This window comes from Protopterus annectens, chromosome 9.part0, assembly GCF_019279795.1.
Source record: "Protopterus annectens isolate FY-2018-M chromosome 9.part0, PAN1.0, whole genome shotgun sequence".
In the NCBI taxonomy this organism is placed as follows: Eukaryota; Metazoa; Chordata; order Ceratodontiformes; family Protopteridae; genus Protopterus; species Protopterus annectens.
The window spans coordinates 1,850,636,888-1,850,662,639 of record NC_056743.1 but is presented as its reverse complement, the minus strand read 5'-3'; the positions used below and the strand labels follow the sequence as shown (position 1 = coordinate 1,850,662,639).

Sequence of the window (25,752 nt, the reverse complement as noted above, 5' to 3'; positions counted from 1 at the left end):
TGGTCTATATTTTATACCATTAATCTTAGCAAAATATTTCACTATAAATGGACAAACAGAACAATTTCCACATGCCCAGGTACCAACCCTACTAATTTCATGACTTATATTAATACTTGGTAAAGAAAAACTAGCATGAACTAACATGTCTTTTAGATTACGACCTCTTTTAAATGAAATCAAAGGTGAATGGCATACATTATACAATTTGCATCTTCCTTCTCTCAAAAATGACCAATAATATTTTATAACTGCTATAATGTCATCAGAGAGTACATTATATGAAGTGACAAAATAAATTTTATTACACATTTGATTTGATTTTTCATGAAATGAACTGCTATTATGTAGATTCTTATTTTTAATATCCATTTCTGTCCAACATAATTTTTCTAAGGCTTTTCTAATTACTTCTATAGTATACCCCCTATTTATAAACATCCGACAGGAATTTAGAATTTCTCTCTCTAAGATATCAGGTTCATTACAAAGCCTGTTAACTCTTAGTAATTCCCCATAAGGTAAAGAATTCATAATATGTGCCGGGTGGCAACTACGTCCATCCAAGAAATGTCTACCATCATCAAATGTTCTATGTATCCTAGTATTCATTTTTCTTTGTTCCACATTTCCTTTTAATACTAAATCTAAAAAAATAACTGTTTCCACTTTGTAAACCTTCAAATTTCAAACCTAATGAATTAGAATTCAACAAATTCATAAAAGTAATTATAAATTCCTTACCTCCTTTACATAAAAAAATTAAATCATCTATAAACCTAAAATAATGAGTCATATATTTCATAAAAAAATCTAACATATACAAAAAAGTAACTTCAAAGTAACCCATAACCAGATTAGCATACATGGGGGCAAATGGTGCCCCCATAGCTGTGCCTTGTATTTGTTGGTATATTACCTGGTTAAACTCAAACTAATTATTAACTAAACTAAAATAAATCAATTCTATAATGTAATTTGACATAGGACTATTTCCCAAAAAGAATTCAAGAGCTTTTAAACCTATAGGATGTCTAATACTGGTATATAAACTCTTGACATCCAATACTATCCAAAAACATTCTTCATCCCATGCTACATGTTTAATTTTATCTAAAAAATCAAAAGAGTCTTTAATATAAGACTCTAAAACAATCACAAATTTAGATAAATGATGATGTAGCATAATTCCAATATTATGTAAAAAGTAATTAGTAGCTGCCACTGTAGGGCGACCTGGTGGATTTACTAAGTCTTTATGCACCTTAGGTAGGCAGTAAAACTTAGCCATAGTGCACTTTTCTGTATTAAATTTAACATTTATATCTTTTCTGGACAAATAGCCAAGTCTATAACCTTTCATTATAATATCTCTAAAATTTGTTATAGCTTGCTCATATTCCATAATACTGGATATTTTGTACACCTCCTTTACATTCAAATGATTCATACACATTTGTAGATATTGTGGAAAATGCAACGCCACTATTTTGTTACCCTTGTCTGAGGGTTTAATAACTAAATATTTCCTTTTAGTCAGACTTTGTAGCGCCAGCCACTCTCTTTTACTTAGATTATATTTTACAAACTTCTATTTCTTTTAAATTTTAAAAAAAGATCATCCACTGAATGATGTACCATAGCTGAAAAGTGAGAAATTCCCTCATGTCTAAAAGGCAGAATAAAGGTGCTTCTAACTGGTACTTTTGTAGTATCTATTAAACAATAGGCATTCATTTCATCACCATCAGAACAAAACGATTCACATGTAAAAAAAACTTTCACTCGATTCCAAATCACTTTCATCACTTTCTGTTTGCATGAACACATTTTTTTTCAAAATAATTAGATAAATGTAACTTACGTATCAGTTGAAAAATTTCTAAGTAACATGCTTCCTAGGAAGTGCTGTAGGTATAAATTTTAGGCCACAGCCTAGTACAGACATGTATGTAGGATGAAGTATGCATTATAGTTCAACATTAAAGAATGTTGAGACTTGGGCATCCCTAAGTTGTGATAATACCTCAGTGCTATATTATAAAATCAACCCCTGAATTGTTAAAACCCACTTTTGTCTGATGCAAATGAGAAGTGCTGCAACTATAAAATCTCTAATCTGACAAAGAAATAGATTGCAAGCTTGGCTAACACCTTTAAAAACTTAGTAGATATTAGCTTTCTCCTCAAGGTAAAATTACATGAATAATAACAGATACCTCGGTGTGTGTGTGTATGTGTGTGCGTGTGTGTGTGTGTGTGTGTGTGTGTGTGTGTGTGTGTGTGTGTGTGTATTTCTATGGGTGTAAGACAGAATACATGAATAAATCCCCTAATGCATGCTGTCTGGTAGCACTAAGAATTAAAAGCCCACAGTAACATGTGGGTTATGCAGCATAATGGGGTATCCTGTATTTCACACTGAGTCTAAGCTCCATGGTTTATTTGCATGTCGGTGCATCAGATGTTATTATTGAAAATGCTAAGGTGTATAGCTACCTTGTACAGTAGTGGGCTTCCCCTGAATTATAGGCCCTGCATAGGCAATACATAACCAAGCCACACAGCACATTTAGGAGGCAGGGAAGAATGTCAGTTGAGGAGAAGAAACACAAAGGCGTAGCTGCCCACTTCCCAGCAACAGTCATCATCATCATCATCATCATCATCAGTCCCCTTTTGCGATCCCTATATGGGGTAGAGTTGTTGGGTCAACTGTTGCCACTTCCCTTGATTCAGAACCACTCTTACACCTTCATTGACAGCTCTAACTGCCACATTACTTCTCTTGCACAATCCATTCATTTCTTGGCTGGTCGACCTGACATCTTCTTGCTTTCTTCCTGTTTCTCCCCAAAATTCTTTACTAAATTATCTTCTAGTTTCAGGCACATGACTAATCTACTGTAGTATGTTCTGTTCTACCCTATCTGCGCATTTGACTTTTGCTCTGATTGCCCCCCAATGTGCATCCTACTATGTCCTGTCTTGGGCAGTTATCTCCTTCACATCTACCTTCCTCAGCTGTTCTAACTTCACTGCCCAGAGTCCTTTGCCATACAGAAGCTTTGGTAGTACCACTGTTATTGACATCTTAATTTTCAGCTTCTTTGGCATTCTTCTGTCCTGTACCACTCCCAGCACTTTGTGGCTGATGACTATAGCCCCTGATTCTAGATTTGACTGCCTCATCCCAAATTTGATTGTTCAGTGCCAGTGGTGCAACAGGTAACACACTTTCTTCTGAGGCAGAAGGTTGTGGTTCTAATCCCACACCAGTTGAATGGATTGCTGACATGGTAGTGCAGCATGGTGGGGGGCTGCATACCTCAGTGTCTCATACTTTGGATGAGACGACAAACTGAGGTCATGTCTGCTTAAGTTAGTGGTAGCTTAGGTGGATGTAAATGATCCCATGGCACCTATCAGAATGAGTAGGGAAATTCCCTGATATAAATACTACCTCATGTCTCCTCTGAAAAGAGGCTACTAGTTTGGTGGAGCTAACCTGGTCAATAAATTATAAGTAATCCTCTGCCCTCAAACACCTCCCGATACTTGAAGTTGCTGACTTGTTCTTTTATTTTCACTTCAACTTCTTCTGATGCTCCCATTTGCTGTCATAACCACTGTCTTGTTTGTACTCAGTTTCATCCCATGTGCTTACAGTTTTGTATTCCATTTCCCTCTCAACTGCTTCCTTTTTGGATTCAACTTGCAGTGTCATATTACCTGCACTAAGCAGTTTTGTTAATCTGTTCCCTACAAACTTGGGCCCATCATCAGTATGAACAGGAGGGTGTGCACCTACTTCCAATACATCCCCCTCCATGAGTCCGGACACTGTTTGTACTAGCATGATTTGGTCCTTGCATAGCCTGCACTAATTCTGCAAATGTTTGAGAACTTCAAACAATTGAAGTACTGGCAAATCATCTTTCTTGTGCCTTGTCACATGGTTTCTGCAAATCTAGATATGCCCAGCTGGACTCATCCCTCATGTACAACTTATTCTCACTTTAACATCAGTTCAGTTGTACTGCACCCTGAGCTGAATTCAAACTGCTCATCTCAAATCTTACCTTCTACTCTGTGTATTGATTTAACAATCACCGTCTCCAGCACTTTCCTGTAACGTAATGGAAGTTTGATACATCTGCACTGCATGCAGTTGTAAATGTGTTCTTTGTTTTTTACAGTGGCAATAGAATGCATATTCTCTAGTCAGGTGAGCTATGCCTTTCTCTCCATACTACGATACTAAAACCCTCAGGAATTCTCTCTTCTAACACACCCATCATCAGGATCATATCTACCATGATTTAATTCACCCTACTGCTTTCCTTGACTTCACTTTTTTTACTGTCTTCATACTTTTTATTCTGTGGTGCCATGTTCTCCCTCTTTCTTCTTAAGCTAGGCTGCTAGGGACAGTACAACTTCACTGGGGGTTTCTTTTTTCAGAAGTTTCTTGAAATACTCATTCCATTTACCTTTGATGTGCCATGGATTAGTGAGCAGATTGTTGCTGGCTTCCCTCAAGAATGATGTCTAAACACTATATTTGTTATTTTTCTATCTTTTCCTTGCAACTTGATAGGGATTCTTTGTGGCATCTGCTGAGTTACTATATAGGAGCTAGTAGGGTTTCTGTGATGCCTTGATCTCTGCCATTGCAATTACTCTCTAAGCTGCCTTTTTACTCAACCAGCCTTCCTTCTTAGCCTAGTCTGTCTTTTCTGCCCCCACACTTCTTCTTGAATGCCTTCCATGTTGTGATAACCCCCCCACACTTTCTCTAAATACCTTATTTCCATATCTGGCTCAGCCACATATCTGGTCTATCATCTTCACACACACTTGTTTTGAGGTGCTGCCATAATTTTCTTCAGCTCCACCTATTTTCTCTTTTTCCTGAGGTGCTAGAGCCTGTATTTTTCCTTGACCTACTGTACTTTTACTATAGTTAACTTTCAGGTCTTTAGCCTAGTTTCTGTTGAGTGTACAGGTTTCTCTGACCACTGCTTACACCTGACTGTGGCCAGCAGTGCTGTACACTGGAGGACAAATGTTTCTTTATGGGATGAAATTGCAGTCTCTGATTCTAACTTATTCCTTACTATGATGAACTTCACCTGAGTTACATGTTGACCATTTGTGTATGCAGTCTTGTGACTCTGTCTCTTATCAAACCATGTGTTAGCTACAATTAAGTTATTTGCCAAACAGAAATCCTGAACGGCCTGTCCCTCATTATTCCTGTTACCACGGCCATGTCGACCCAGTCGCTTCCCACATCCTGATTTCTGCTTTGATATGAGCATCCAAATCCCCCAATATCAACATTTGTGTTCCTCTTTATCTAGGAGGTCCAGCAACTCCTGCCTAAATGCCCTCTTTTCATTGTCATCACGGCAGTGTTTTGGGGCATTGGCTTATATTATTAAGACTGTCCTATCCTTACACTGGATTCTGACTGCCATGACGTCTGCCAGTTATTCTGATCATGCCTGCTACTGTCTACAGACGTTTCCACCACAGTTCCTACACCATTTTTAGTGTGTCCTCTACCTTAGTAGTAGATTAAGGATACTGAGCCAAGAGGGTTTTCTGCACTGCCCTTCCACACTGAGTTCTGGACACACAGAATGCCTAATATATGCCAAACAGCGCTGTCCACCACAAAAAATGTATGTAGATAGATAGACACACATAGATATGCATATATAAAATAACCAGAAAAAAGGTCCTGTCTCCAGCTGGAGCTATGCCATATGAATATTCTCCATTATATTGTGATTTATATTTGACCCTAGCACAAAATGACCTTTGCATTTAAGAATCAGACATTGAGGTATAGTACAGTACATTTGTGGTCTGCAGTTATATACGTGACATAATTTCAGAAAACAAATTTTCATAAGTCCCTTAATTTGACTGACACTATGTAATAGTGTTGATCACATGACATTAAGAAACTACACTGTCACAAAAGAAGTAGTAGAGATTAGTACAAATAAGACTGTTAGATTTCACATTGATTTGTATCATGAAAAGAGTCCCCTGAATGGCTCATAGACATATTAGCAAATCGAAACACTGAGTGCCATATGGAAATTTGAAAAAGTTTCCATTTACTGTGTTATGTTCTTTAGGTAAGTCTGTTAAGTCTTCTAAGTCCATCAAATAACTGTCCCAGTCACTCATTAACTCACTCAGCCATTCACAGACTGAGAGAATGATTCACCCACTCACTCACTCACCCACTCACTCCCTTACTCACTCACTCACCCACTCATTCACTCACTTACTCACTTTCCCACTCACCCCCTCACCCACTCACTCACCCACTCCCTCCCTTAGTCACTTATCCACTCACCCACTCACCCACACACCCGCTCATCCACCCACCCACTCACTCCCTTATGCACCCACTCACCCACCCACTCATCCAACCACTCACTCCCTTACTCACCCACTCACTCCTTACCCACTCACCCACTTACCCACTCATACAATCACTCTGTCTTCAATGGTGAGGATCAAGACTGCAGCAAAATAATGTATATAGACCAAACTTCAATTACCTTTGAGGAGTCTGCTTTTATCTGTGTCCACTTTAACAGAACCTCTCTTATTTTGCCTTATATTCATGCCCTGTCCTTGAGCAAGCCACTTAACCAGTCAGTGCTTTGGGCTACCTAGAAATTTGGGTTAGGTTCCTCTATGGTCTTCTGTACTTCAAGCCTAATAACTAGCACTTACAAACCACAGTTGTTACGATATAATGGGCATCCATTGATTGTAGCAAATAGGAATATCATCACATGAGCCATATTGTTTGGATGTTATCCTTGATTTCCTTAATGTTGACAGCGTGTTTAATATTAATATTTTAACTATGAATACATTTTTAATTTAGATTTGTTTGCAGGCACACAGGTTGAAATGCATTGTGTTTGAACTACAACTGTTTGTCTAGCACTTAATGCAGATGAGTAAGGCTATGAGCAATTAATGAGCTGCTGCTGTAGTATAAGGATTGATTCTCTCAGCCTTCATTCATCTTCTCTGAGACTCTACCAAGTTACTTCACCAGACAGTAGTCCTGGGCTGCTCCTGAAAAGGGACATGAGTTCAGTGAGCTGTCCATTGCAGTTATCAAATGCCTTACCGATTTGTCTTTTGAATTCCTGCACCCTTTACACTGACACTAATGTGAGAGTGTTTTGTTTTGTTTAGAAAATGCCTGTTAGTGTTTTTTTTTCTGTAAAATTTGAAATACCAATTGTAGATCATATAGTGTGCTGTATCTTTAAGAAGCATTTCTAGGAGTGCATGTGCATATAAAAAGAGAGCACGTGCAAGGTAACATTGCCATTTTGAGTAAACAGCCAGAGTGTTAACATCTAAGCATGCAGTAGTCAGTTTGTTAGTTAGTTTGTTTATATTTAAGTTACTTAACCTCAATCCTGATGTGTTTGTATATAATAAAGCTACAGAACACACAGACACTTGTCTATTTTCATCCTGACTGGACAAGCAGCACCAATTTAAAATGAAATCCAAATCTCTGTGATAACTGTAAATCTAAAGAACAAAACAGTATTTTCACTGATAGTTTTATGGTAATTAGGGAGACATGGATAAGTAATGGCATATTGATACGATTGGTTGGTACCTGGCTTATGATCCTCTACTGAGTCTCATTTGTCCACAATCTGACTCTGTTGACTCTGGAGGTGTACACTGCAACAATATAGCATTATTAGCCATTCAAGTAGATCAGATGTCCATTCAGTGATGTCAGAAGGGATAGCTATTATAGAAGACAGGAGAAGTCATAGGGAAGTAAAACATTAGATGTAGCTGTCATGCAACCATATAACCTCCCCCACCCACCCACTTATACAAAAACTCAGTGTGCTATATGCAGTAACATTTGGATTTTTGCATGACTTGTGAATTGAACAAAAGCTGTTGCAGTATTTACATGGTCTATAATTGTTTTGCTTTATTCATTGCACTAAAGAATGAATTCATTCATTAATAGGCCTGGAATACGTAATATAGTCTAAGCATGTTGCCTTTTAGTAATGTTTTACAGTACCTTCTTTACAATCTTCACCAGCTGTAAAGGGGTTGACATTTGCATTATTTGGAGTGATGATCAGAAGGGTTTGATCTTCCACATCCATTATGTAGCCATTGTTGCATATTACCATGGTACAGTCTTCTCTTTATGATCAGATTTATAGGATTTCTGCATGAAGTTACTCTGGCAGTTAGTGTAGAAGACTAAAGCTTCAAGTTATTAATGAACATCTTTATGTGGTTAGAGTGCAGGGTTTGAGTCTTTCCACCTTTATTTGCCTACCATGTGACACTGAACAAGTCACTTAACCAGACAGTGTTTTGCAGCACCTGGGAATGTGGACTAGGCTCTGTAATGGTCCCCTGAACTGCCTGCCTAATAACTGTTAACATGTTGCTGTTGTATGTCAGCCATGCTTTACTGGATAGCTGATCTAGATCAGGAAGTGTTATGGAAATTTCATGAGAACACCATTTTTTAATGCAACATAGGCAATTTATTCTTCAAGGGCATCAGGTACTGCATTTGTTAGTGAAGCACTGAAATGCAAAGTTGTTTGCCAGCAGCAACCTCAGCATTAGTAATAGTTCTCTTTAATGTGTAAACATTTTGATGGCGTTTACTTCAGCAGGGATTTACATATGGGTTTAACATATCAGCTGATTAATTGTTATACTTTCATAAATACTCTTCTACTTAAACTGTGTTCACATGGCTGGATCTTATGGTATGCTGCTATTGATCATTATACAGTTTAATTAGTTCATCCAAAGCTACCAATAAAATACATGTAATTTGTTTCTTCATAATAATAAGGGGTCATACCTCTTGACTTGGAATCATCAAAAATCTGGACAAAGGCACATGACAAGTAGGTACAACTGGCCAAAAATCTGGACACTGATTAACATAAAATTTGCATGCATAATTATGTAAACCCACCCACTCCAATGGAATTGTGAGATAATAGCATTCAAACACAAATTGAAAAAGAGACAAAACATTAAATAACACTAAGTATAAAACTAAAATGCAATTTTCTTTTATAAAAATTGTGACGCCCCAACACTGGCCCAGTAATCAAGGAGTCTCAATCCTTATCTTTGGCAACAGAGTGGGAGGATTGAGGCTCCTTGATTACTAGGCCAGTGTTGGGGCATCACATATTAATTGATGGGCAGTGGTGGGATAGCCACATCACATATTAATTGGATTGTAGTGGTGTTTATATTGAATTCCTGTAGCCTGTAAACAGTGGCCACTGAAGGTGTTTGCGCTCTCAATCAGCCACACAGTAAACATTCAGAGTTTCATATCACAATTGCTTTATTTATTTATTTTTGTGTGTGTTAGCTTAGTTAGTCAGGTAGAGCAGGCAAGCATGGCAGCAGAGGAGTATGGCAAGCTGACAAGGAGCCAGCAGGCTGAGATGTGCCAGGCTAAAGGACTGGTGTATGCTAACCTGAATAAAGCAGAAATGATTGCAGCCTTAGGTGCAGCTGCATCACAGTCCAGCAATGAGGAGGACAGCCAGGCTGGCCTTGGAGATGTACAACTCTCAGAAAATGGACAGTACAGCCTTTCCACAGAGAACTTAAAAATCCAACTGAGTTAAAAAGACTTGAACTGGAGGCCAAACATTTGGAAATAGAATCAGCAGAGAGACTGTGGCAGGAGCAACAGATAGAATTAGAAGCAACAGAGAGACTGAGATGTCTGGAAGCTGAAGAGAATGAGAGGCAGAGGCAACATGAAAAGGAGATGCTGACTCTTCGCCAGTGTTATGGAGGTAATGGGGAAGGAAGTAACTGAACCCCAGAAGGAACACACGTCAGTAAATTTCTTCCACAATTTACAGTGGAGTATAATTTTGATAGTTTCAATCATATGTTTGAAAGAGTATGTAAACAGTATGATTTTGACCAAGCACGCTGGATATGGTTCCTGACACCCTTACTCCATGGTAAAGCTGTAACTGCTATTTTTAAATTGTCTGATACTGATTGCTTAAATTATAGTGCGGTGAAGAATTGTCTTTTGGAATTTTTTAAATTAACACCTGAAGTGTATAGAAAAAAGTTTCATGAGCATAGACGCAAGGCAGATGAAAGTGTGTGTGAATATATTGCTGAACTAAGCACTTATTTTCATAGGTGGGTGAGTGGATGTCAGGTCACCACTTTTGAAGAGCTGGCAGACCTTTTGGTGAAAGAACAAGCCCTTAGCACTTTGTCTGAGGACATGAGAATCTGGTTAGCAGATAGGTAATGTAACACAGCAGATAAGTTGGGGAATAATGGAGACCTATACCTAGCAAGCAGGGCATCCCTGCACAGGAACGGGATACTCAGTGCTGCTCCTGAGACTAAGGGAACCCATGGAGGGCAGCCTATACTGCCCCAAGAGAGGCCCCCAGTAGCAGGGGGAAGCCACTAGCACAGGTATATGTCCAGGATCAAGGGTTAAATGCTTTAAATGCAACCACTGGGGCCATGTAGCATACAGATGTCCATGGAGGCAAGGTGGGGAACAAAATGTGGGAGAGCCAGTAAGTGGGAATGACAAAATGCCAGCAGTAAGTTGTCTTGAGACAATAAGAGTACCAAACGACCACAAGACATTATATCCTAACTTAGTAAATGGGCAACAGGCTACTGCTAAGAGAGACACAGCCTCTGACGGAACCATTGTAAAGCCTGCAATGGTTTAAGAGGAGAATTACTTGCTTGGGCAGTCTATTCCAGTCACAGCTTTAGGAGGGACCCCATTTCAAATACCTTTGGCTAGAGTTCACCTTGACTGAGAGGGTGGAAAAGGAAGCCAGCAAGTAGGTGTGTTTGAGGACATCCCTGCAGATGTCTTAATCATTAATGACTTTGATAATGCAGTACCTTGTGCACATGCAGTTACATGAAGTCAGGCTTGGAGACACGCATGTAGGTCTGGAAGCCTGTGGGGTACCCAGACAGACTGCAAACTTGCAGCCAGGACTGGTGAGGTGGTTACTTCAGGGAGGGAGATACCCTGTAGCAGTGAAACTGAAGGTGAGCTACAGCTGCTTGTGGGTACTGATGTTCCCTTGGACAGAAGACTGCAAGGGCACAGGTGAGTATTAGTACTCAGGCTGACAGCGAGGCATGCTGTCAGAGGATACTAGACTTCCTGTGGATGGGGAGCTGGGAAGGGTTACAAAGAGAGTATTGAAACAGGCTCAGCTCTCAGACCCTACATTGCAAGGCCTGAGGGAGGTAGCTAGTGAGGCACCTGATTCTCAAGGGAATGGGGAATCTGTATGCTGAGACAAAAGATTACTGTATAGAGAGTCAACCCCTGAGGGAGGACTAGAGGGTGAGAGAATACAGCAGTTGGTGGTGCCCAGAGCCTACCATCTGGAACTGCTACACATAGCCCATGATATTCCCTTTGCAGGCCATATGAGCATAAAGCATATCAAGAGAAGTATTATACAGAACATTTGTTGGCTTGGGATCTCCAGAGATATAACAGGGCACAGCAGGAGACCTGTGAGCTGTGCCAAAAGGTAGGCAAGGCAGGAGACAAAGCAAAAGCTCCTCTAATGCCTTTGCCTGTGATTGAGGAGCCATTTCACAGAATAGCTATAGATATTGTGGGACCTCTGAGCACCCCAAGTTCCACAGAGAAAAGTATATCCTAGTAGTAGTAGACTATGTTACCAGATTACTAGGCACAAGACAAGACGAGTGTACACTGTTAAGTCGAACAAGGTTTAATAGCTGAGTAAAACAAGCTTACAGCAATCAGTAGACCGGTGCACACTCTGGTAACTGCCAAGCAATAAAAAGTTAAAATGATCTGGCTGCACAGAATCCAAGTCATTAGGAAACACTTCTCCTAACTTCTTACAATCAGAAAAAACAAGTTTAAGTACTATCCTAGTGACTCATACTTGTTAATATAATTAAGCCAATTAAGCACAGTCACATAATTTAAAGGTGTAATCCTAAAATACTGAAGTCAAACAGTTTGTTTTTTGTTAAGTCATTAGGTAAAATGAGCACCTTAATTTTATAAAAAAAACAAAGTGCTGTTGTCTTAGAAAATATAGTAAATTAAATAGTATTAATTAAAATCGTAGTTAGTTCACTTTACTTATAACTAATATTCAGAAACCCGTGGAAGTAGTAATCTTTTCATAAAAAACTGTGTTGTGTAATGTTTCTTTTAACCTATAAAAGGTGGGTGTAACTTAACAATTGTAACCTCCCTAGGGCTAATGAGCATCTATTATTTAACCATCCAACAAAAATAGTGTGTGTGCAGCTACTATCTCTTAAGGCTCTTTAGTTTTAGCACACATAGAATAGAAGTCATTTCATTCAAGCCCGGTGGAAAGCATGCATTGAGTCTAAGCTGCCACAAAAGTTCCAGTTTCTCCAACATAAGAGTAGAAGCCTCTCCTCTACTATTCATCTCAATTGAGTCAATGGCCTTAAATTTGAAACTGTGGTTAGGGGTTTCAATGCTGTGTCTAGTAGTGGGCTCTCCATTTTCCTTTTGTTAATGTAATAAACATGTTCGTAAATCCTCTCCTTAAACTTATGATCAGTCTTGTCTACGTACAAACTAGGGCAGCACTGACATAATGCTACATAGACTAAGGCTTTGGAGTTACAGTTAAACTTGTTCTTCAGGAAATAGTCTCACCCCCAATAATAAATTTTGACCCTGTAGCAATGTGTCAACACTGGTTACATGCCTCACATTTAAATGTCCCTGGGGTACCTCTAAAAGTGCTGTAACTACTTTCAGTAAGTTTTTTTAGGTTCCTTCCTTTTTTTCAGGTGACCAGCGGTTTGTCTCCCAACTTTCCTTGTATATCCCTATTGGACAGTAACAACTGCCAGTTTTTGCCCAGTATTGTGATCAGGGCTTCATAATCTAAAGAGAATGTAGTCATGAATCTCAAAAAATGTTGCTCCCTTTGTGGTCCAGTACTATTCCTAACTACGGGGTTACTCAGTTCTATCTCTACTGAGATGTTGAAGTGTGAGCTGCTGTCCATTCTGGGAGAGTATGGGTCTGAAGTGGCCAGAGGCCCTTTTCAACTCAATCTTCAAGAGTTCACATCCTCAAAGTGGCCATCCTCAGTAGTCATGCTGGCCACTCTCTTCTGGTGCAGCAGGTGAAAAGTAATGTAAGAATGAGTTAGAGTAAGTACTCTTTCAGAAAATCCTTGATAGATATTTTTTCTGGGCTCTATCCTTAGATAGTTCAACATCCAAGAAGCTCATAGAATCTATGTGGAAGTTACTAGTAAACCTAGGTGGTGAATTTCAGTTCAGCACCCCCTTTAATAATCATAAAAATGTCATCTAAAAAGTGGGTGTAATAATAAATACACTCATTCAGTCCAGGGTTATCAAAAATGGTGTATTTTTCCCATTTAGCCATGACTAAATTGGTGAAACTAGCTATGTTACCAGGTTGTCTGAGTCAGTGGCTGTGTCCTCCATTGAGGCCAAAAAGGTGGCAAATGCTCTGTTAGAGATTTTCAGGAGGGTAGGTTTCCCAAAAGAAATACTGACTGACAGAGGTTAGTACAAAAGTAGAAACGAACAAGCTCCAGGTACACAACACCACGCTGTTTTTTAAATTCATTAAATTTGTGAGCACTTTTGTCAGAGAAAGCGCTACAACTTCTTCAGACTAAAACTCAAACAGCAACACTACATTTTATACTAAAAGGAGTCAATTAAAACCAATTACAGCTTGTAAACTGTTCCTAATCATAAACAAATGCCATCAAGTTTAATACTACTGAATAAACCAAGTCATTATGTGAAGAAGGTCATCATGAATGAAATATGCACCAACAGATCTTAATATGAAAGATATTGATGCTATAGGTAAAAGATATATATGTATATGTGTATACACATATACATATATACATATATATGTATATGTGTATAAATTTGAGTTTTAGTCTGATGAAGTTGGAGCACTTTCTCCAATGAAAGCGCTCACAAATTTAATGAATTTAATAAACAGTGTGGTGTTGTGTACCTGGAGTTTGCTCATTTCTACTTTTGTAGTAGTCTGTGTTATTTTGACTGACAAAAGTGCCAATTTCATGTCAGACCTGCTGACTTGTCTGTGGATGCACTGTGGGGTGAAGCACCTAAAGACCATACCCTACCATCCCCAGATTAATTGTCTGGTTGAGAGGTTAAACTCTACACTAAAGGCCATGCTCTAGATATTTGCAAAATAGTTCAAGAGGTAGTGGGACAAATATTTGTCTCATCTGTTGTTTGCATACAGAGAGGTGCCCCAGGAATCCACAGGTTTTTCACCCTTTGAGTTGCTTTATGGACATAAGGTGAGGGGACCTTTAGATTTGATTTGCAATGAGTGCAAGGGTGAGTGTGAACCCCACACAGAGTCTATTGTGGCATATGTGCTAAACCTCAGTACAAGGCTCAGGGAGCACATAGGCTTGGCCCAGTAGAATGTGGCAGAAGCCCAACAGCAGAAAATGTCTGGTATGACAGGAATGCTCAAGCTAGAAATTATGCTGTAGGGAAGCAGATAATGGTTCTCATTCCTGTCAGGCACAACAAGCTACAGGCAACTTGGGAGGGGCCCCACAAGGTGGTAAGAAAGGTAAGTGATGTTAACTACATGGTGGAACTGCTTGGTAGGGGGCAGGGGCACTAATTGTACCATGTTAACATGATGAAACCTTACCATGAAAGAGAGGCCCTTGTTCTAAGTATTTGCAGTACAAGGCAGGAGGAGTCTGAGGGGGATATATGGCTACAGGGAGCCAGCCAGCCAAATCCCAAATTACTATGGTGCAGCCTAGGTTTGCAGGCATGAGATGGGACAGTAGTGCACTGTACTGGGGCAGCAAAGCAAAGGCAGCTGGAATCTCAAGACAGGGGATGGGGTAAGGTATTCCCAGATAGGCTCATCCTCTCAAGCAATGTTTCTCAAGGGTGACTTGAAAAACTTGCTTGAGTTTTTTATTTGGGGGGAGAAGTGTGACAAAGGGAAATACTACCAGCCCTGGTAGCTGGAAATTTTAAATAAGTATATGTCATTTGTGAATATTAATATGAGTTATATAGAAGTGTGACAGAAGGAGATACTGCCAGCCCAGCTATCTGGAATTTTGTAAGGGGTTATGTGTCATTTGTGAATGCCAGCAAGCTTCATGTAAGATGCTTGTGCTGCAAATATATTACAACTGTATGTTATGTACTGAGCTACAATGTAACCACAGAATGCCCTGCTGACTTAGAACAGAAATGTATTTAAACTATTGTAATTGTGTAAATGTATAGGTTTTAACAGTGGGAACTACAACATAGAAGGTTAACTTGCAAACTTCAAGAAAATTGTTAAAGTTATTTTTTTTTTTTTATCTTGGTTTGTGTTTTTTGTTGGTTTCGTGCAAAACCACTTTTGAATTGATTTTTTTTAATAATTGCTGGGCTATAAACAAGAGATATTATCTTTCGGTTTCAGTCAACAGGAGACAGGATGTCTATACTAGAGGACTCTCTGTGTTGTCTTGAAGGAGATAATTACCAGGCTTGAGATACAGAAGTGTCTTATTGTTTTATGACTTTTAGGATTTGGAAAGATCTGAGAGGCAGGTATTTTTCACAGGGAGAAGCCAAATGCTGATAGTTTCTGACAATCAGGGTCAATGCCATTTCCAAGGCAAATATGAACAATTCCTTGTATAAACATTCTTTAGTATGTCAAGGTTTTAACAAATTTCAGTTTGGGATCCCAGAGGTAGTGCCTATTAATGTCAGGGGTGGTTGGTGGGAATTAGACATTGAAGTAACAGAATTCAAAAGGATTGTTTAGTTAAACTCCCTTTTTCACCCATGGTTAAAAGAATATCTTTCTTTACTTCCCATTTTGAAGAAAAGAGCTTTGAATTTATAAGCATTATATTAATTGAGTAACAAGATTGTGTTTGAAAAGTTTTTAACTTTTTTTTTTAGGAATGAGTTGTATAAAGCTTATCTTAACATTGTTAAGCATCAGTTAAAAAGGAAATTGATTTGTGGTACTTCCTGTATATAAGGGTTGTGTTTTAGTAGTTAAGTGTTCTGACGGAGTCCCTTAAATAGCTAAAAGGGATAAAACTGGTTAAAGTTTATTGTTTTAATAAAGATTCTTTTTATTTTCCAGCTCTGGAGCTTATTGTGTATTATAGACCCAGGGTATCATTATTATTTTGAAGGGTTGTGTTTTAGTAGTTAAGTGTTCTGACGGAGTCCCTTAAATAGCTAAAAGGGATAAAACTGGTTAATGTTTATTGTTTTAATAAAGATTCTTTTTATTTTCCAGCTCTGGAGCTTATTGTGTATTATAGACCCAGGGTATCATTATTATTTTGAAGTTGTTTTGTTTTTGGTGCTCACTAAAGCATTATTTTATTTGAATAATTTAGACTTAAGAAACCCTTCTACCTGTATGGCTATATTAGCTAGAAAAGTTCAAAGAACAATCCATAGCATTCTTAGACATACAAATAAAACCGTATAAATAGCAAACTTTCATTTACTCTCACAGTAAGTGTCTTAAGAACAGACCAACCCAGTTCACAGCAGAGCCTTCAGTTTACCTAGTTTTACCTTACATTTGCCAACAAGAGGCATTAAACACATAAGACCTAAAAAAAGTTTTAATATTTTTTTTCGGGGGGATACAAAAATGGTGTTGGCGGCATGAACGTGATCAGATCTTTGGCACTGCCATTCCCACATACAGCATATGTTTCTCTACAAAAGAAACATACCTGCTACCCCCAGCAGTATGCTATTGCACAGGTAGCACTTGTATAAATCTGATCACATGACAACTGCTGGTTGCAATTAACGTATGCCTCTTTTCTTCTCCCATTCTGCACCATTGCCAAAGTCCTCTCCACAGCAGCTGCCAAGTATCCAAGTGCTAGTCTTACCTATCAAAGTCTGCAGTATAATCCTAAATGCTTTCTTCTTTCAACTTAAAGCACCCCTGTCCCCAAAAATGTAGGCCTCTTCCTCAGTTGGTTTCACTCAGTTAAACTAAAATTGACTTTCATTTGTTTTTTTTTTTTTAAGTAGGGGAGTAAGGAAGGACAATTAATCTGAAAGCTGTCAACTCTAAGGAAACAGTACAGACTACATTACAAATAAACTGCAAATAATAACTTTTATTAAGACATACTTTAAACAAGAAAAAATCCCTCAAATAAAACAGCTATACAATCTCAGCCTCACTACAGGATATGTGCCCACAGAATGGAGTACAGCAACAGTGGTCCCACTCCACAAAGGTGTCTCTCTGACCCTGGAAACTATCACCCCATAAGCCTGACTAGCTTAGTCTGCAAGGGGAGGGAGGATCATCAAGGAGCTCATAAAAAACAAAGACATTGACACCTACTACACTAGAGATCCTACCCAGTTTGGCTTTGTCAGCAGGCAGATTGCTTTTTTGAACCTTTGACTCAATCAAAAACAATCAAAGCCATAGAGAAGGTAAAGACAGTCCACACAGCCACCTTTGCAGGCATTTGACAGGCACACCACTCACCCACCATCCTAGATATACATATATTAAACCCCTTAAAATATAAACCCCATGTCAACACATGACTGGAAAAACTGGCAAAAAGACAAAGACAAACAGAGTGAGAGAGCAGTTGCTTTAGCCATGTCAGACCACAACCAGTCACAAGTGTGGTCCTGGGGGGTTCCTGTCCTGGGACATACTTTGTTCAGTATATACTTTTCCAAGGCACAGAACTAGGAGAAGCGTGGCTCACCTGAAGCGAGTGCAGACCTCTCTGAAAACCTGGGCGCTCCTCTCCAGCTGACACACACAAAACAAACAAAAACAGAAACAGATCACAGGTGCTGACCAGCCCAGTGCCATTAAAAAAAAAAAAAATAAAAAAAATAGTCATACCCTTTGGTAAAACCCTGTAATTACACACATTAACCACAGAACACATTATTAGGGGAGAGAGAAAGAGTTTGGGGCCAAGGACCCTTGATAGCAAACATCCTTTGAAAACCACAAGACAAAGTGGTTAGAAAGACCTTCTACATCATCCACCTCATATCACAGGGGGTCACATCTAGAGATAAAGAGGATCATGTGCCAGGTCATTCCCCCCATCAGGCCCATCATCATTACATCATGTACTTTACCCTGTACCCCAGCAATTAGAACCCCCCCAAAAAAAGAAGACCCCAAAGATATCAAAAGAGGATCAATCAAGGCAAATAAAAAGGGGTATGCTGCTCGTGATAAATGCCTGACATACAAGCTATGTGAAAATCACTATGTATGTCAAATAATGGATTAACTATGAATCCAGAATGTACAAATCAATTCCTTGTAAATCCAAAACATCCCTTAGAGCCACACAGAGGGACTAGAACCCTTAAATAGGAGGACAGGTTAGTCTGGAATAGAGGGACAGCTCTGCTCAGAAGAGTCCTCACTGAATTCACAGAGAACCTCAGCAGTCACTGAATCTCTTCAAAGAAAAGAAGGATCTGGGGGGGGGGGGGAGGAGGTTTGCACAGGGGATCCCGTCACTAACCAGGAAACTAAACCTAAAAAAAACCATAAAGGGCACAAAATAACTCAAAATCAAGGGCATACTAGTCCATAAGGGAAGGGGGCTAGGCTTATAATTGCCCCAGGGCAGATAGCCTAGTATGAACCTATGAACTTATAAACTTAAGTGCAGTTATCACTCTACAGCCTCTTCTAGATGAATATGTAACTGGATGAGCATGTAAACTGAGTTTTAAACAGCATTTTACAGTCCCATACCCCCATGTACATCTACAGACTCAAATCAGTATGCAAAACTTCAGCAACATACACTGATGCGCAATTACCAAACTCCTTTCCCATAAAAAACTCAATCTCAGACTGTACAAAGTAAATAAGTAATCAACAAAACTGTTAAAAATTTCTAGCAAGCAAATATAACTACCAAAAGCTTCCCCTATATACACACACACATACCAGCTGACACTTTAGAGACTGGAATTGAATCTACTAACTGAACCAGGGTTTTCAGGGTTGTATTTAAGGCTTCATTTCTCTGCACCACATCAAAAACATGTTACTTACTCTTCAGACACAAAACGCAATATCCGATTTGATCAGCTGCCAGTGCCCAGCCTGCCACAAGTCACAGACTGTTTTTGATTTTTAAACTCTCCAGTATAGTGTTAAAGGTGACAATAAACAGATAATAGGAATGCTTGCAGCCTGAAATGGAATACAGAAGCCAGTACACAAAATAATGTTTAACACCAAAATTAAAAAAAAAAAGTTTATTGATTTTTAAACTCCTCCAACTACATCCGAGTCACTCCAACAGGCAGTCAGGTACTGCTGCATTGTCTCTCAACTCTGATATCATCATGTACACAGGCATGTGTGATGATGTCAGTGGTATCTAAAAATGTAAATAAAACAAAAAAAAAATCAGGATTTGAAGGGGCCACTCAGGCATTTATGGCACCCTATTATTTTGCCCCCCAAAATAGGAAATACAAAGGAATTCAGTACAGTTGAGAGGTATGTGGAGTGCATGCAGTCAACAAAGTGGCTATAACTGCTGGTTGGGGGTGGTGTTGGGGGCTTTCTGTGGATGAAAGTACTTTATGCTCTTATCATCTTGTCATTTTTAAACAGTCTTTAATATGTCTTTGCAGGTATAATTTGCATGTGTCTAAGTGAGAATTAAGCATGAATATTTTGGCAACTGTGTGTTTGTGTGAAACAAATTTGAAATGTGATTGTATTATTATTATTATTATTATTATTATTATTATTATTATTATTATTTTGACACAGGCATCTGAGAAAGGTGCAGTCAACAATATTGCACAATTTGTTGGGTTTGGGGATGTCTGTAGTTAAACTGACCCTGCTGAGCTGAAACATTAAAAAGTCCTCAGTCTGTCTTTGCTGGGCTTGTGTGCATTTGTGTAAAGCACATTAGAATACTTTACTGTAGCCATTTTTATCACAATCAGACACTTGACGTGTACATAGTTATTTAGTGTCCATAACTGCTGAGTACAGATATTGGTAGATTATAATGACAGTAGTTTGAGTAGCCATTTATAGTTGAAATGCTCTGAAATGGGTAATTTCATAATTCTTAGTTCATCCATTTTGTTTCACTGTTTACTGGAAAAAATGTTCAAAACCACAAATTTATATTAGACAAAGAATACAATTTAAAACAATCAAGGAGGTGAATCAAAGGATGCTTGAATTTATGCCTTGCTTTAAAAAAGATGTGCAGAGCACCGGTGGTTGCCAAACAGTCCAGGCACCAAGGTACACTTAATCTGCCTTTGGCAAGATGCATTTTCAATAAATGTGAGTTTCAAGGGAAAAGAAACTTACTATTACTCATGCTAAGTCTGTTTTTAATGTGAAAATGTTTTGTATTGTTTAGCAAATGGCCATCAGTTTTTGTGCTGTAAAATATGAAATAAAACTTTTAAATTAAATCCATATCTCTGTAATCACAGTAAAAATACAGAATAAAATAATATGCACACTGTTTTTGGACAGTGTTTATGGTAACTGGGGAGAGGTGGCCAAGTAATGGGATACTGGAATGGCTGGGGTGGGCTGGAGAGGGTCCTGGTCGATTAAGCTGTCTAGGGCCCAATTTGCCCATGATTTGGATCTGCCTTTACCCTAACCAATGCAAAGCAGTTAATGGAAATGAATCTAAGTGTGTGTCATAGCTTATACATCCATTCCTGCTGTGAGTCATGGTTGTATTTTCATGTGCATCCTACATTTTACCCATATGAGTCCAAGTAGATAAGTTAAAGGAGGTGATGCCTTCTATGTAGCATGGCTATTTTTCCCTGTGTGCATCCTTTGTTTTATCCTTACAGTGGCTCAGACAGTGCAAACATGAATAACAAAGGTAATTCCTTCCATATATTACATAATGCACTTCATGCACCTGCCTACCTTAGTGGGACAATCAGGTGATTATACATTTATGTGACATCTTACCAGGTGTAAAGTCACTTACCTTCTTACATTCTTCAGACCACCAAGAAAATAATGAGATGATACTCTACCTGATAACGTACATATATGAACTGAACATTTTATTTTTATTTATGGGTTTGCTAACCATCCCACACCAAGTTTTCCAAATGTTATAAATAATATCTTATGATTATGTACACAATGTTTAGCAGCTGTGTATATCTTTCCATTCACAGTCTAACTTTGCTACAGCACATTACACCAAGAGCTCTGTGTTCTCTAGTCAGCTTTGGGTATTCATACATCAAAGGCACTCATCTCACTTTGTCTTTCATATCAAATCTCCCTAGTCTCACACCTCTCTCCATAAATGTATGTTTCTTTTTGAAATACCATTTATGGGTTTATTCTTTTTAATATAAGAAGTTCTCTAGAAACAGTAAAATACCTTCATTCAGCACAATTGAAAATCAGTCACATGACCATCATATAGCAATCAAAAATATTTCAAACTCCTTTGCATTAAAATAAATTTTAAAGAAATCACAGAATTTACCCAGAACTAATCAAACCTCCCAACATACGCTGCCAAAATAAATTCCTCATTTCAAAAAAATATCAAAATCTCCTCAATGTCTACTAAATTTCCATCCATCTTGGCTAATCCAGATGGATGGCATTATAATAAGGTTATTCAACATGCCACAGATTTTGATAAGGCCTTTTTTTATAATTTATTATTGAATATTATTTTTGAGAGCTGTAAGGTGCAGATGGGTAATCCTGTTAAGTGAAGTGATGGGTGCCTGTCTGACAATAATTTTCAAGGGTCCAATATTAAGTCAAACCAAATAGAAGACAAACTGATAAAAAATGCATGCAAGGCCACAGAGATTCTGACAAATCCAGCTCAACAACTTAAAATGTAATATTAGTGCTTTTGTTTTATTTTATAACAAAACTTCTTCAGATGAAGTAAACCTAACACACACACTGTTTAAATACAATTCTAAAAGGTCATGTGATAACTTTTTTAAAATCATGTGATCATGTTAAAATCATGGGCCAGAAAAAGCTTTTAAAATCATGTTGATAGCCAAAAATGTTTTAAAATCATGTGATCAGCTTTAAATCATGTGACAGCCCAATCCCCTGAACAAATCATGCATTAAGGCAACATATTCAATAAGTTCAATATTGAAGTAAACAAAAATCAAAGGCTGAATATCTGAATACATCAACCTGTAAAACTTTCTTTTACCGAACAATAATAAATAGTTTTATGTAAGAACAATCATTAAATAGTAAATGCTATACTGAGAAAATCTGCCTGATAAAAAAGGTAGCGATATCATCTTTCTAAAGCTCTTAGTTTTAGAAGACTTTTTTAGTTTTAAAAGACAGCTAATAGAAATCTGGTCATTAATCCCCGGCCAAGAACTTGCATTAAGTATGAACTGCCAGTATAACTCATGCTCTTCCAACTTAAGTTGCCATGGGCATTTCTATTAGCTGTCTTTTAAAACTAAGAGCTTTAGAAAGATGATATAGCTACCTTTTTTTATCAAGCAGATTTTCTCTGGTTTTAGTTATGTGCTGCCTGCACAACATTCATTTGGTCAAGCTTTCATTGAGTTAAGGGTGTTTACATGCCAATTGAATTTGAAATAGTTCTTTCTTGGGCCTGAAAAAAAAAGATAGGTCATGGATTTTATTAAAGGTCATTTTTAATCCAACTTTGAATTGTACTTTACAAACATTTTGGAAGTTGAGTGAATGTGATATATTTAATTGTCTTAGGGACTAGGGTATTTTTTATTTTTATTTTTCAGTTTATCAATAGATGAAATATGGGCTCTTAAATAACTTAAGAGAAGCACCTTCTTTGTGTTTTATGAAATCTGATAAGTATAATAAAATTGCCATTAAGGCAGAATCAGATTCTCTTTTAGAGCTTTTCCTCCTGTTAAATGATACTTCTAGTTTATTTATTTATTTGTCGTTATTTACCAGGAAAGTCTGACTGCTTAGTACCCATTTTCAGAGGAAGGCCTGGGGAAGAAAGTTCCATTTGCTTACACTGCCTTAATACTAAGTTCCAGTTAAACACAAAGTAGTTGCATTTCTATTTACACTTATACACAAACAGTAGTTGTATTTATACATTCTAAGATTTTACAGAGGTGGAAGTTACTAAAGAGAAACCCAACATGCAACTTAATAGATTGCACAGGCAGCAGTCATGTTAAAAATTGTTTTGACATTTCAGTGAGAGATTGAGAGTATTCTGTTTAAGGAGAGTATTTGGAGAGTATTAACCTTGCAATGAGCATGTGCAGGACCAGGATTGGTTAAGATGTTGTTTACGCAGTGGTTTAAAACTATTGAATTTGTCAGAGAGTTTTAATTGTGTGAGGATACTATTCCAGAGTTTAGCAATGTACTGGGAGTAGAGCAAGTCTCCTGCAACATTATTTGATTTATTTGTAAGTAATAAGAATTTGTTAATAGAGCAGAGATCCCTTGCTGGACACTAAGTTTTGTACTGCAGGACATTTTCTGGATAGTGAATGAGGCAATGTGTTGTAGTTAGTTGTGAGTATGTTAGGCATTTGTGTAATTCAAGCCAGTTTAATTGCTTTAAGCTATGACAAATGTGGGTCCTATGAGGAAGATGTGGAAAATTTAGCTATTTTATTGTAGCAGGAGGCATTTTTTTTCTTTGAGCATTAAGTTTGTTAGGATAAGAGTGTCGTATAAGAGAGTTGGCAATAAGAAGGTACTGGCTAGAGTTTTTTTCTTGCAGTATCTGTAAGGAATCCATTGATCCTATAAAGGGAGCCTAGTTTCTGGTGTGTAGATTTAATGGTGTGCAGTATATGCTGGTCATATTTGAGATTGTTATGTATTGCAATGTGTAGAAGTTTACTGGGAGTTACAGTTTCAATGACAGTATTATATGCAGATTTTATGGTAAAAGATTGATTATAATATGTAGTTATAGATAAGATTGTTATAATTTACTTAGTCTAAATTAACTTAAATATGGCTTACAAATAGATGTTTTAGTCCTTTTGGAACTCTTGGAGAATAATTCTGTTTTGATAGCATTAAATAAGTATTTATATGTTAAATATCTGAGGTTTGGTACTTTTTGGTGTTCCCAAAATTCACAAAAACTTAATTAGACCTCCATTTTGCCTCATAGTAGAGACAATGGACAGTTATATCTGAATCAACAGCATTGTTTCTAGATAAGAAACTCAAACAATATTCCTGTAAAGTTCTAGCATGCACAACGGATTCCTGACAGTTCTTGGACAAGTTAGCAACTTTAACCATACTTGACCTACACCTTGATATTTTATTTTATTTTTTTTGCAACAGTAGACATGATTGCTCGTTGCACTAATATTCCTAATGACCAAGGGGTAGAGATGATTATGACCTTTCTGGTTAAACATTCTCTTCTGACACACTCAGACAATAATTGTATTTTCCCCTTATAGGATATAGTTTTAGATGATTTTTTTCTTCTTGAAAGCAACATTTTTCAATAGATAAGAGGGGTTGTGATGGGTGCATCAATAGCATTTGCACATTCCAGTTTGGTTTTAGGACAATACGAGGAACTGTTTTGATAGGGAGTGTATTTTTTTCAACATAATGTGTTTTTACCATTGTTTTATTGATGATTTATGTTTTCTAGTTAAAGGTAATAAAATTGATTTTTTGGCCTTTATGCATGGCAAGGAAGACATAGATTATTTTTTGAAATGTACCTGCATAACATGAAATTAATTATTTAGATGTAACTATATTTAAGGAAATTGTTATTTTGAAGTCAAGTGTTTTTAGGAAACATACATTTCTTAATCAGTAAATACATTTCTCTAGTACATGTAAAACATAGTGAATGGACAATTTGTCAGACTAGGAAGGTTGATTTCTGATGACAATGTAGTAAAGGAAGAATGAAAATGATTAATGGGTTATTTTTGAAAGCAGTTACCCACTGGTACTGATGGAGTAATGAATATTCGAAGGTAGGAATACTAAATTGTCATCCATTTTGGTAAATCCAGATGAATGGCAGAAGAATAAGGCCACAAGTTTTCAAAAGGTCTTTTATATAACACATACCTGTGGTGGTGGTGCTGCAGTAGTGTTGTCGCCTCACACTTAGAAGTTGCCCGTTCGATTCTCAGTTAGAGCCATCACTGTGTGAACGCGTGAATGGGAATGGGTGTTCCTTCACTGAAGGTTGTGCATTAGCCAGAAAGCCAGCAAACAAAAACATGCATGCTCTGCTGATCGACATTAGTTCATGCAGACCCCTACCCAGGAAAAAACCAGAAGACACACACACACACCTGTGATATAAATAGTATATTGAGTATTATCTTTGAGAACTGTAAATGGGTAATACTGAGTTAATTGAAGTGGTGGGTGCCTGTCTGAGAATAATTTTGAAGAAAGGGTCCAATATTAAGCCCTTTTTGGAAAAGAGAAAGTTGGTTAGACTGGGGTTTGAGACAAGTAAATGTGATACTTTTCCTTGTGGAGCATTATAGATGATGTAAATTTGTAAATATAACTCCATACTT

General features: G+C 37.7%; 1 protein-coding gene across 1 annotated transcript in view; it reads right to left on the bottom strand.

Annotated features, from left to right (window-relative positions):
• Positions 1-25,752, bottom strand: part of LOC122810803 (tyrosine-protein phosphatase non-receptor type substrate 1-like) — a 231,501-nt gene that overhangs the window by 130,956 nt on the left and 74,793 nt on the right. The window lies entirely within an intron of this gene.